This window comes from Diadema antillarum, unplaced genomic scaffold (assembly GCF_040938485.1).
Source record: "Diadema antillarum isolate AM-2024a unplaced genomic scaffold, OU_Dant_1.0 seq00001147_RagTag, whole genome shotgun sequence".
In the NCBI taxonomy this organism is placed as follows: Eukaryota; Metazoa; Echinodermata; class Echinoidea; order Diadematoida; family Diadematidae; genus Diadema; species Diadema antillarum.
In genome coordinates this window covers 98,114-112,296 of record NW_027271959.1, presented here as the reverse complement: position 1 = coordinate 112,296, position 14,183 = coordinate 98,114, and the positions used below count along the sequence as shown (strand labels likewise).

General features: G+C 36.4%; 1 long non-coding RNA gene across 1 annotated transcript; it reads right to left on the bottom strand.

The window, feature by feature from the left end:
* Positions 1–8,484: 8,484 nt before the first annotated feature.
* On the bottom strand, positions 8,485–13,859 carry LOC139744216 (uncharacterized). Its single transcript, XR_011711813.1, has 3 exons — positions 13,825–13,859; positions 13,113–13,275; positions 8,485–8,611 (listed from the first exon to the last, which is right to left on the bottom strand). It is a non-coding gene; the product is annotated as an uncharacterized lncRNA (long non-coding RNA).
* Positions 13,860–14,183: the final 324 nt, after the last annotated feature.

Here is a 14,183-nt window from a genome sequence, read left to right as displayed (position 1 = left end):
TTTAAGTCATATTTGTCCTCTCGTTGTCAGTATGTTTACATGAATGGAATACGATCAGAGCAGGCTACAGTTGAATGTGGGATACCACAAGGGTCTGTACTCGGCCCGTTACTGTTTTCAATATACATTAATGATCTCGGTAAAGTAGTACAAAAATCGAAATTATCATTTATGTTGATGATACTTGTATATATTACAGTTCCAAGAATGTACCTGAAATTAAGTCAAGTCTTGAAAGTGACTTACAAGCTATATCGAAATGGCTTGCTTGCAATAAACTTAAGTTGAATTTAGTAAAATGTGAATTTTTACTAATTGGTACACGAAATCGCTTGAAGAATGTATATAAAACAATTACAATATCGTTAGATAGTGATGTGATTAAGAGAGTAAAAACTACAAAATATCTCGGCATTGTTATCGATGAGTATTTGGAATGGGGAACACATGTTAAACACATGAAGTCCAAGATTGTTAAATGTGTATACCTTTTAAAGAGGATTCGATCGTGTATATCTCAGAATGAAGCGCTGATACTGTATAAAACTTTGATACAATGTCATTTGGATTATTGTGATGGAGTTTGGGGAAACACTGGAAAGGGGAATATTGAACAGTTAAACTTATTACAAAAACGAGCACTTAAGATTGTGCTCATAGTGAATAAAAGATACTCAACGGAACAACTTTTCCACCAACTTAAGATTAATAGAGTTACAGAAAGGATTAATCAAAGAATGTTATTTTTATGCATAAAATCTTATACGGTGTGGTCCCTGACTATATAAGTCGCAGATTTAGTTTTCGAAATCCTCATTATATTACACGGAAGTCAGAATACAGCATCTGTGTTCCTCGAGCCAAAACAAACTATGGGAAAAGACGATTAGGATACAGGGGGGCAGTGGCCTGGAATAATCTAACTACTGATCTCAAAAGTATAAGATTCATATCTATTTTCAAGAAAAAAAAATAAGAAATTGTTCAGAATGACATGACAGATAAGTCATACATATATTTTTTTTTGAAGTACTATAAATAATTCCATATTGATGTTTTAATGGATTTTTAGGTATAAATGGTAAATGTTTTGGATGTTTGGGGGGTGTATAAGTGTATATCATTTGGGAGGGTGGGTGATACATAGTTTGTTATATCTATGTTCATTCTGTGATTATTGTGTAGATTTGTGTTATGAAAGTTATCATGTTAAACCTTACTTTTGTGGATGAAGTGCAAGAAATGTTGATGTTTTTGTTTGTTTTTACTTAAATCATTTCTTATCATGTTAATATGATTTGTGTACACTGATTCACGGCCCCATTGAAAAACAGCATATTTGCTGATTGGGCTTTTTATCCGTGGTAGAATAAAATGAATGAAATGAAATGAAATGAAAAATGCGACAATTTGTCAATGGGATAAATGTGATGTATAAAGTGCATTTAGGTAATTGGAAATGCGCTATTAATCTATTAATATTTTGTTATCATCATTATCATCAGAAACTTAGAGCCATTGAAATCTAAATGAAAGAAATGAAAAGGGGCTTGTATGCTAAAGCGCGTTTTTTGTTTTGCTTTGTTTTGTTTTGCTTGTCAGGTGTATAAACCCGGAAGTGGGCCACTCTTTCTAATTCTGAACCTCCACAAAAATCCTAGGGCCTTGTAATATTCCTCGTTGTATTCTCACCTGACCTTTGATCTTTGCCATTCGATGTGAAGGCTGTACATCGCGCCTTCATAGAATTTGCCATAAAGTGCGGATGTTATCTGCAACTGAGATAACCTGTAGGTAAGCAATCAAACGATCCACGAGTGATACACCATCAAATGACTTCCTGTAGTCAATCAAAGCTACACAAAAATTGGTTCTCTTTTACCTTTCATCACTATTTTGTCAATACGTAGGTCACATTTAGTTCCTCTGCACCCTGGCTTCCCACCTTCTTGCTCAACTAGGATTGAAACAAATTCTTCCTTTCAATGAAGCTGTAAGGTCTCATTTGTATAAAGGTTCAAGCAAGTAATGGGTCTTCAATTTACGTTGATGTAGGATAATTTGTCAATCAGTTGCAAGTTATGGGTCTGTATAAGTAAACTTGTCCTTCATACATGAGGAGGACTGTCCTAGCTTTGGTCAACCAGTGGGGAACCTCTCGGATCCTCTCTAAATAGCGAGCTGTAGTTGTTTTGCTGCGTTCTCTCATAGACTGTACGGTCATGAAATGTTTTAGCCAGGATCCATGCGCTCCATCTTGTCCTGCATGGTGATGTCCCATTCGGCATTTTGCTCAGTCGTTTCTTCACCTTGTGTGTATCAATGAAGATGTATTCTTGATTCTCCACATCCTTGAATTGTCTCCCTACGTCTGTTAATCATTCTGCATCCTTACTGTGCTTAAGCGGATTCTCCAAAATCTTACACCAGAAAAATTGCTGACTCTTGATCTCGTCTTGATGTTCTTACCTCCTACATGTACTACCTGATATCTGATATCTATCTTTATATGAATCGTCTTGAAGAGCTTGTTCTGCTGCACGTTGCTGATATATACATATGTATGTATATATATATATATATATATATATATATATATATATATATATATACATATATACATATATATATATATATATATATAACGTGAAGCGGGCTTGGCCTCGTACGTGGTGGGTACTGCATCATTGGTATATGTGTGGCGGAAGGAAAACTTGCAGTATGGACGTTGCAGTGATGTTCAGTCTTGCCTTTATTCCCCAAGCTTTCGGCTGTTTCACCAGCCTTTCTCAAGGGCTTGATGAGACATAAACATTAAAAGCAAAATAGCAACCAATTTGCATGCATTTGAACAGAAATAGAAATAGTAATAACAAGAAGCCAATCAAACGGAATGTAGACAGTAAAAACAAAAAACAAAACAAAACAAGGCAAAAGAAAATCGAACAAACATGGACAGCAATATTACATTCGCTCCAACGGAAAGGCAATATTATCACATACCCTTGCAGTGAAAAAAAAAAAATGAAATTGTAGTAGTAGTTTATTATTGGTAATAGCACCGGTAATGCAGAAACCAACATAAATTAAAGTACATTAGTTACCTTTTAAGGCGTGGGGATTTGCTTGTGTGTGGTGTGGTGTCAGGAGGATGAGTGTGAGGGCTTCGTACATTAATGCGGGGTAGTGAAGTGTGAGGGGTGATGTGGCTTGGGGGTATTTGGGACGATGACACAGTAAAATAGACAGGCGAGGCACAATATGGGTACATGCCTTTGAAAGTCATTCGGGCCGTAAACACTTTTATGTGATATAAGTACAAGGTCTTTATAGTGAATGAAGTGCACCTATATTCTTGACACTAAGTAGGTACTCAATAAACTTCAAAACTTCTCGTATAGGTTCTGGATAGAGATTAAAACAGGACCTATGAAAAATTAAGAATCGGCATTAATTCCATGTGGACGTAAGGTGCGTAGTTTAGATATCCAGTACGATTCTCGTTTGAGTATGATATGGCTTTCCTTCTTTTTGATGAGTTCGATGCCTGTGATTTGTACATCCTGAACTGAGTGATTTGGTAGATTAAAATGTAAGGTGTAGGGGAGGAATTTGCGGCTGGAGGTGTTGTGGTTGATAATCTCAGAACGTGTGTTGTTCAGGCGGGTGTACAGAGACGTTTGAGTTTTACCGACATACTGTAGGCCACATTGACAGCATGTGATGAGGTATATTACCCAAGATGATTTGCAGTTTATATAGTCTCTGATGAAGTAGGTTTTCTTTGTTGATGAGCTTGTGAATGTGTGTGTGTCTTGGATGTGCTGGTGCAGGATGCATTTTTTTGACTTGCATTGGTAGAAACCAGGCGTTGAAGAGCTGATGTCTGTACCAGTAGGCGTGCTGTGGAACTGTATAGAGGGGTTGGGTGGGGTGGGTTGGAGAATTGTGTGAGTTAGTGTTTGTTGTGGATTCAGAGCTCTGTGGGCGTCTTCGTGAATTGCGTCTACAAGCATGGATATTGTTTGTGTTTGTGTATGTTCTTCATGATCTGTGGCTGGAGTGTGTTGTTTGGGTAATTTGGCATTCACAAGCATGTCCCGTAGCGTTCTACTACCTTGGAAGGATGTGATGGGTGGCCTTGGGAAGATATTTCGTAGGGTATCGCACTCGATGATGATGGAGAAATGTTTGTGGATGATGCGTGAGACGTTGGCTGTGGCGGGTGTGTATGTGATAGGAAAGTGTATGTTGTTTGTTGTGGTTCGTTCCTTGTATGAGAGGAGATTTTCCCTAGTGATTTGAGATGCTCGCGAGATTTGTTTGTTTACCATTTTGGTATTGTAATTTCTGTCTTTGAGGTGCATTTTTAGTTGTTCTAGGTGGTGAGAAGTCTTGTCGGGGTCTGAACAGATAAGGCGAATGCGTGTTGCTTGACTATATGGGATGCTGTTGAAGACATGTTTTGGATGACAGGATGAGGGGAGTAGGTAGGCGTGCGTGTTGGTGGGTTTGGTGTGGAGTTGTGTTTGTAAGGTGCCTTCTTCAAGACAGAGGGTGACATCCAAGAAATTGATGTTTGTTTCGGATGAGTCGTTGTTCATTTTCCATCTGTGAAGATGGCTGGATAGCCCATATTCAGCTACACTAAGCTGGTCTTCCATGGGGTCCAGTTGGATGTGGGGTGGGACCACTTCACCGGGTTAGACACCCTGCTCTTTGCGATAAATGAATGAAGCAGGATTTTTTACGTGCATGAGCTGTGACTCTCTCATACACGGGACCTCCATTTTATGTCCAATCCGAGGGACAGAGTGTTTTGCCTCTTGCTAAAGGGGACGGTATGTTTACACACAACATTGCTCAGTCCAGACTCGGGTTCGAACCCGGGCCGCGTGATCGTGAGGCAGACGCGCTACCGACTGAGCCAACTCACCGCCCTGAGTCAAATGTGTATTTGATGGTTGCATGTTTTTGATTCATATCATTTTGAAATTTTGACAGGCTACGTGGGGAACCAATCCAGATGAATTGAATATCATCTATATGACGCCGCCATGATTTTTTTCAGCATAGGCATGTGCATCGATTTGAGGATTTCCTCTTCTTTTTCTGCCATGAAGAGATTAGCGTAAGAGGGGGCTGCAGGAGTGCCCATAGCTGTGCCCTGGATTTGAAGGTAGTTGGTGCCCTGGAACTGAAAATTGTTGAGGGTCAGAACCAGCTCCAGTAGGCGCATCAGTTGTGGTGTGGGCGGTTGGGGGTGCTCTCGCCGCGAGAGGGCGTTTTGTATTGATTTTAGACCTTCAGCATGGGGTATGTTAGTATAGAGTGATGACACATCGGCTGTAACTAAAATAGTGCGTGATGAAAATGGGGCAGACTCAGCATTGAGCTTTTCAATATGTTGTAGGAAATGAGTAGTGTCTCTGAGATATGACGGGATTTTTTCAACCAGGGGTCGCAAGTGGAAATCTAGGTATTTGGAGATCTGTACTGTGGGACAAGCACAACCGGAGACAATCGGTCTTCCCGGGTTGTTTTCTTTGTGTAGTTTAGGCAGAAGATACAGATTGGGACTAGAGCAGTTTTGGGGTATCAGAGCTTTTTTATGCTCTTTTCTTCGTCCACACATTGCACTGCATCTTTTACTCTGAGGAGATTGTTTTGTGTTGGATCGTGCTCGAGCTCTTTGTAAGTCCCAGTGTCCGACAGCTGTCGGAGACCTTCGTCGACATAGTTTTCGGATGACATAACTACTACTGCCGAGCCTTTGTCGGCTGGCTTGATGACAATTTGATCATTGTTTCTCAGAGCTCTTAAAGCCTTCCGTTTACCTTTGGTCAGATTGTCCGAACACCTACGTGATTCATGTTTTCGGGCGGAGTCCAAAATATCTCTCTCTACGTTTTCAAAGAACAGACCCAGGCGTGGGTTTTCGGTGTGTGGGGTCAAGAGACTTTTCTTTTTGATTAGCGATTTAAGTCTATCTGTTTCAGGATGGGGGTTGTGCCGACTTTCAGCATCAGGCGTGTTTTGACCAGTTTGATTTTTTCCAGCATAGTATGCTTTCAGACTCATTTTCCTTTTGAGTTCATTTACATCTGCTTGTAAGTGAAGAGTGTCGATAAGGGGAGGGGTGGGACAGAAATTCAACCCTTTGGACAAAAGTGTGACTTCAGAGTGAGAGAGGTTTGTGCACTGGGTTGGGAAGGAGTTAGTTCCTTGTTGGACGTTCTAGCTACGTTTCTAAACGAATTCCGTCGCTTTTTGTAGGCACTTTTGTTGTACCGTCTTACTTTTTCTACAATGTCATTTTTTCTCTGCAAGTGTATGTGATAATACTGCCTTTCCGTTTGAGCGAATGTAATATTGCTGTCCATGTTTGTTCGATTTTCTTTTGCTGTTTGCCTTGTTTTTATTTTTGTTTTGTTGTTTGCCTTATTCTTTTGAAATGTATGCAAAGTGATGTTACTGTCTACATTCCGTTTGATTGGCTTCTTGTTATTACTGTTTATATTTCTGTTCAAATGCATGCAAATTGGTTGCTATTTTGCTTTTATGTTTATGTCTCATCAAGCCCTTGAAAAAGGCTGGTGAAATAGCCGAAAGCTTGGGGAATACAGTAAAGGCAAGACTGAACATCACTGCAACGTCTATAATGCAAGTTTTCCTTCCGTCACACACACACACACACACACACACACACACATATGTATATATATATATATATTGCTTGAGCTCTTCAATAACATTTTCTCTTTTTCTTTTCGCTTGTACCTTTACACAATTTTGGGTAGTGCCCTGATTCTCTTATCCTCTTTTAATTGTATGTGTTTTTATTGTTATGATCATTATTGTTATCATCATTATTACTATTATCATTATTATCACGTTTATCTTCTGGAACCCAATTTCATGATTACGTTGAGGATGAAGAGCCTACGTGCTTGACTTGAACTCTGATACAAATTGATACTCTAGCCATGTCAGCATTAAAAGTATAGTATGGGTAATCAGTAACAATTATACCAGTTATTATTTTACCAGACATACACGCGTTCATACAACAGAAAGATGGGTTGATAAATAGATGGATAGATAGATAGACAGACAAATAGATAGATAGATAGATAGATAGATAGAGCTGAATGGATCTATCGAAGTGGAGATATTTCCATCGTTCAGCACGCTGGACATGCAGGTGAACATACCCGTAGTAAAACTATTATGCACCTGCACTTCTATACCACCGCCACGGTTTTCTACAAATCATATAGGATAATAAGGTAACGGGGAATTCTAACAAACATAGTAAGAAAAAATATATATAAAGACAGGCTGTAAGGTTCATTGAGTGTTGGATTTTCTTTTTTCGAGATTAGAATTACATGTGAATATTAGCGAGTTCGCTGGTTGGATTGTTATGTTGATTGCATATAAATCTAATACATGTACTGTGAAATCAAATGCGAAGATGTGTTGATGTTTTTTTTACTTTACGCTTAATAAACACAAGATGTACACAATGAAAACAACAATACACTCTTCTCTTTCTCTTTCTACGTACATTTCATACTATTTTATTTGGTACTTGCCCGGCTGCCCGTAATACATCGTAAATAAAGATCTATATTTACCGATCCTTTGTTTTAACCTGACTTGCTCACCCACACGCTTGCATTCGGACTGGATTTTTTTTTTTTTTAAGGTTTATTACATTATTTATTTTTGCGTGATTTTCCATTAAAGGTATTTTGTAAATACATATATTTCGTAAACGAATGCATTACAGTATCGACCGATAAAAGGTTTAAAGACAAGACACTAGTATCTATTCAACCAAAAACACGAAAAAACAGCTTGCAATATGTACAATAAATGTAAAAGTAACTCCATTCACCATGGAAAATATTTGTTAAAAAAGTCAGATATCTTGGCATTACAATCGAAAACAATCTTTAAAAAAAAAATTGCATCCACTGTTTCCATGCACTATAACCAATAATAACCAAGTATATCTCATCTAATATTACAATCGCCGTTCTTCTGCAGTATTTTTTTTCTGCCATGTCAATCGATATTTCATTTCCATCTATCTATATGTCAGCCTTCTGAATATAATAATGAATAAGTAAACGTAAGGTCTTTATGTTAAACTAGGTATAAACTATACATTCCAGTATTATCAAATTATGTTCTTGCGTGTTTTCTTGGGATATGTATCACTTAAAGTCCCACAGTGACAGTGACAGTGACAGTACTGCGCAGTCTTACTTTGTTGATAATGGTCAGAGAAGTAAAGAAGACTTGTGCCTGCGATACCTTTTTATTACCTGTCTGGGCAAAGCTTATCGTGGATTTTACTATCTTTTTTTTTTCACAGCAGACCAACTTCTGCGTTATACTAGCGCATTCAAATCTCCCTTTCTAGATCATGTATAACTTTTGTAAAGGAAACTATATTTATATCTGAAGGTACTTTATCGCTAGAGCCTTTAGTTTTTGGTGTTCTGACGGCGTTGATAGAGGATCACACCGATGCTGCAGACCAACATGGCGGAGAGACATGACAGAGCGACGTATACAGTCACCGAACTCACCGACATACCTGATGAATAGTGAGAGCAATTACACAAGGACCAATAATGCAGTATGGTACAATCATAAAAAGGAAAAGTGAATACGGCAAAATGAAGAGTAACAGCACTAACATCAATGGTTCCGTCAACTTTTGAATAGTAACTGTGTCTGTGTATGTGAATGTGTGAGTGTGAAAGTAGCAATGTTTCTTCTTCTACTCAGTCATGGCTTTGTGTAAACTGTGCTTCAGATGCACTGCCATTTAATCACATTTCTGACGAATAATGAATTTCTTTTGACAATCTATACTTATTTCAATTTAACGAAAGAAATTAACATAAATAAAATTGAATCATTAAAGATCAATCCTTTCAATATGAATTCAATGAATCATCAATCACTCAGTATTGGTGAAAGTCAAGAAAATATTTCCAATTTTCCTGATGTTGATTGTAAGTATATTTTCAGTGAGGACTTTCATGCCAACCATGCACGTATTAAGTCTGACCTGTCTTTTCTTTCATATCAATGCAAGAAGTCTGCATAAAAACTCTGATAATTTAATACCCTACTTGCTACACTAGACTTCAGTTTTAGCATTATGGCAGTATCTGAAACCTAGTTTTCTAAAAAAAACCTATAATCTTGTATGATATCGATAATTATTCTGTTGTTTATATATGTAGACCTCTAGGTAATGTTGGTGGATTTGCTTTGTATTTAAAAGATGAATATCAATATGTTATACGAAATGATTTGTCATGTATTAGAGACAATTATGAAATGCTTTATATTGAACTTACTCAAAATAATAACGCCTTTATTGTAGCATGTATTCATCGTTCTACAAGTACCGATATTGTGGATTTCACTTCTAAATTTAATGATATTGTAGAAAAATTGGAAAATGAAAAGAAGGAATTTTATTTGATGGGCGACTTTAATATTGATTTATTGAATTATGGAAGTCATAGTAAAACAAACAACTTTTTGGATATGTTTTATTTCTTTAATGTGTTTCCTTTGATATCAAGACCGACTCGTATTTCATCAACCAGAGCTTCCTTAATTGACAACATTTACACTAACACTATCAATAAGAATATTTCTAATGGAATTATATATGACGATCTTTCTGATCACTTTCAAATATATGTCATATTGAAAGGTGGAAAATGTAATTATAAATCATTTAAAAAAAATGTGTGAAGAAAAGAATCATCAATGGAGAAAATTTGTCGTTGTTTACGAATAAATTAAAGTGTATTGATTGGTGTTTTGTTAATGAGTGTTCAGATGTAAATGACAGTTATAGTAAGTTTATTGAAAATTTTGATATGATATATTGTGAATGTTTTCCTTCAAAGATTATTTGTGAAAAAAAAAACAAATTAAGGAAACCTTGGATTACTCAAGTTCTACTCAAATCTATAAAATTTAAGAATAATCCTGATGCTAAACATATATCTAGTAATAAGAAGTATAAAAATAAACTCACAAATATTATTAATTGTTCAAAATATAAGTATGACAATAAAATGTTTTGTCAACGCAGAGTGATCTCAAAAAAACATGGAGACAAATTAATGAAATCTTAGGTAGAAAAAAAACTCAATGTGATGCCCAAAAGTATGTGCTTCGAAAATTCAAGGTTTTCTTCAAAACATGATATAGCAGATCAATTTAACTCTTATTTTATTAATATTGGCGAATGACTGTCATAGTCGATTTCTTCCCCTGCGCATCTCATTCATTTCAAGAGTTTATGTCATGTCAAACTGCTAAATCTTTTTTTTTTGTAGAACCATCATCTCCTCATGAAATTATGAAAATATCTTCTTTAATTCAGACATCAAAAGCCAGTGGGCCGATGATATATCTCCTCGAGTCATTAAAGATTGCATTCAGTATATTGCTGATCCATTACGTAATATTTTAAATATGTCATTGAGCACTTGTGTTGTGCCAAATGAATTTAAACTTGCCAAAATAGTTCCTTTGTTTAAAAAAGATAATCCACAGAAAATTGAAATTATAGATCTGTTGCTCTCCTCTCTATTTTTGCTAAACTACTTAAATAGGCTTTATGATTATCTTACCAAGGAGAATATTTTAATTCCTGAAAAGTTTGGTTTTCGGAAAAATCATTCCACCTCATTGAATATGATATATTTTACAAGAAATTGATAAAGGTAATATTTGTTGTGGAGTGTTCATGGATCTCACAAAGCTTTCGACACCATCAACCACCATATCCTTTTAACAAAGCTATGTTCATATGGAATAAGGGGTTTACCCCTACAATGGTTTTCTAATTACTTGTTAAATAGAAAACAATATGTGGTGGTTTATGGTGTCGAATCCATGCAAGGAGAGGTAAACGTCGGTGTACCTCAGGGCTCTGTGCTGGGGCCCACTGCTATTTTTAGAATATGTTAATGATATTGTAAATTGTTCAGATATATTGAAATTTTTTCTTTTTGCTGATGACACTGTAGTATCATATTCTCACAGAAATGTAAACACACTTATATTTACCCTGAATAATGAATTACAATTGCTGAATGAATGGTTTAAGTGTAATAAGTTATTTTTTAATTTCACAAAAACAAAATGTTTTATTTCACTCTAAAAGAAAGAAAATTTCTGTAAATTCTGATTTGATTACGATTGAAAAGTAATTATTGAAAGAACTCAAATTATAAATTTTCTTGGTATTTCTATTCATGAATCTCTTGAGTGAAAGCACCACTTAGAAAACATATCTTCGAGAATATCACAATATGTTGGAGTGCTAGACTTTGTACCTACAAAAATTGTATTCTATATATACAATGCAATAATATCACCACATTTTAGTTATTGTAATGAAATATGGGGTAAGACATATAAAACTCATGTTGAGAAATTATATATGTTACAAAGGCGTGCGATAAGATTGATTTCTAAGAGCAATTCTCGCAGTTCAAGTTCACCAATCTTTATCAAGTTAAAAATTCTACCCATTTACGAACTTGTTCGATTTAACATATTAGTGTTTATATCATAAAGGTATTCTCCCAATTTTGTTGCGTGATATGTTTAAATGTAATTTGTGTTTACATGATTATTCTACTCGGGAAAGATATAGCCTGAGAATGCCATTAGCCAGATTAACAGTTAGAACTCATTCTCAATTCGGTGTACATGAATGGAATTCAATTAGTCCAGATCTCAAGTCCAGCACTACACTTTCTCGTCTCAGAACATTATGCATACTTTTAAGAAAGTGTTATCCATGTCTGAGTAGACTGCTTGCTACCAAATTTCTTCTATACTGTTCACTTCTTTGATCCTGACATTGCTACTGAAAGAGTGTGTTGGGTGTGCGCTGTGTGTGTGATATGAATGTGGTGTGTGTGCATAGTGTAGGGCTGATAAGTTATTGTGTTTTTTTTTTCATTTTCATTTTTGCACAATATGCTATTCAACAACTGTATTTTGTATAATTTTGTTTTGGGCCCCAACAAGAAGCACCAGATGCTTCAAAGGGGTCCCGCCATTAATTTCCATAATATGTGCATGTATGTTCATACACATTGCTTTTATCTTCATTGTGTACATAATGTACTTTTTATTTATTTTGTGCCGAATGAATTGAATTGAGTTGAATTGAATGTAATAAAATTAACGCGACAATATCTGATATACGGCTATATCAAGTAAAATCGCTCTCAACATTTTAAACTATTATACATACATTCCCCCAACACAAATATGCGCAAACACACAAGCAAACACACAAGCAAACACACACACACACACACACATACACACAAATACACAAGCATAGTCAAGGAAAATAGTACGGTAGAAGGGTAGAAGAGATGCCACAGAGAGAGAGATAGAGTTTCAAGCTTATCAATAAAATATAATTATACTCTATTCTCCCCAGTGCCTGGGCTAGGACCAATATAGGTCACCACTTGGTGTAAAAGGTTTTATTTGCTAATCTCTCTCTACCTCTTAAATGTCTCCACTCCTCTCATTATTTTTTTTTTCTCTCTCTCTCCTTTTGTTGTGGTATTTTCCGGAGTCCGTAATAATAATATTAATAATAATAGTGGCTACTTGTATAGCGCACAGGTCTACTTTTCAGTGCTCATGGCATAATATTTTCCGGAGTCCGTAAGTGCAGATTTCATTGAAAGCATGAAAGCAACATCTTTCTTTTTTTTCTTTGTCTTTTTTTTTGTGGGGGGGGGGGGGGAACAAAACGACTACAGTACAACAAAAGCAGGACATTTTTTTTTTCGGACCATCCACAACACTGGTATCTTTCAATATCAGTACAGTGTACTACCATTATTTAGTAGTAACGAAGTCCTCAGGACAGACGGTTTTCTTCCTTTGTACTAAAATTTCCTTATAACCAAACAGTATAGCGTATAATGATGTGTAGGGAATTTTTGCACCTGAATGTTCATTTCGTTGTAATAAGAATTTCGTTACCATCGTGTTCATTATGACGGGTGTGCACTGTATAATACCTTTGTGTCTCCGGACGATGAATGGTCCGCTTGACAGAATGTAAGCATTGGCAGGTTTCCGATTCGAATACCTTTTGGCACGTGGGCCAGAACCGTCCGAAGTCTGGCAACTTTCCAGTCGATCGTTTTGCTGGCATGCCAGGACGTTACAGTGGATGTATGTCTGTCAAATAATCCAATGAAAAATACTGTGCTCAATGACTCGTGACTGACCCATTATTAACCACAATAATATAACAAATTCAGTCTTATAGACAGAAAAAAAAATCAAAATATCACCACGGTTCCATTAACCTGTTGTCATATCAGGATTTCTTTGGCTTAAACTTTTGCAATTTTATGTGCCAGTAGACCGAAGAAGGAGCTTGCTTGCGACTCCAGTCAAGTTTAACGTTACTTGGGGACTCTACTAACTCGCGTTCTGCAAAATCACTACAATCTTTGACTACACAGATAGGGAGTTCATCTTTTTCCACCAACATCTTAACTACAAACAGCCGAAAATAATACCAAATAAAGACCATCGTGAAGGTGTGAATCTTTCTCTGAGACACCAACCTCAAGAGTTGCCATTTCCTCGATCTTATTCATATTAAAAACTATGGAGATGATGTCCTCTTACCACAGACCATCACACATCCACCATACAGACCCATAAATCTATTGTTGCAGAGCAATTTGATAATGGAAATAAGTGCTGAAAGATTCTTACCAACTCTGTAACGCGACTGAATTGGAAAGCCCTGAGGGAAAACGCCTTCACCGTCGAGATGTCAATATCATAGATTTCCACATTTCTCGATACAGCCAATCTGCAAATAAATTTTGATTAAAAATGACAAGGCTGGGTCCGACATACGTACAGTTTAAGATATGAAACGTGTTACAGTAATCATTTCATGATGAATATATTAATTATGAGCTGTGTTTTTATTACTATACAGAGCGGTTTAATCATGGAGATACTCTAGTAGCTTCATGGTTTAATAAACTCGTGGAAATGTGTAACCGCTCTCCTCATCAAATTTCTTTACGATAATAAAGCCTTCGCTTGCAAGACCTATATTGACT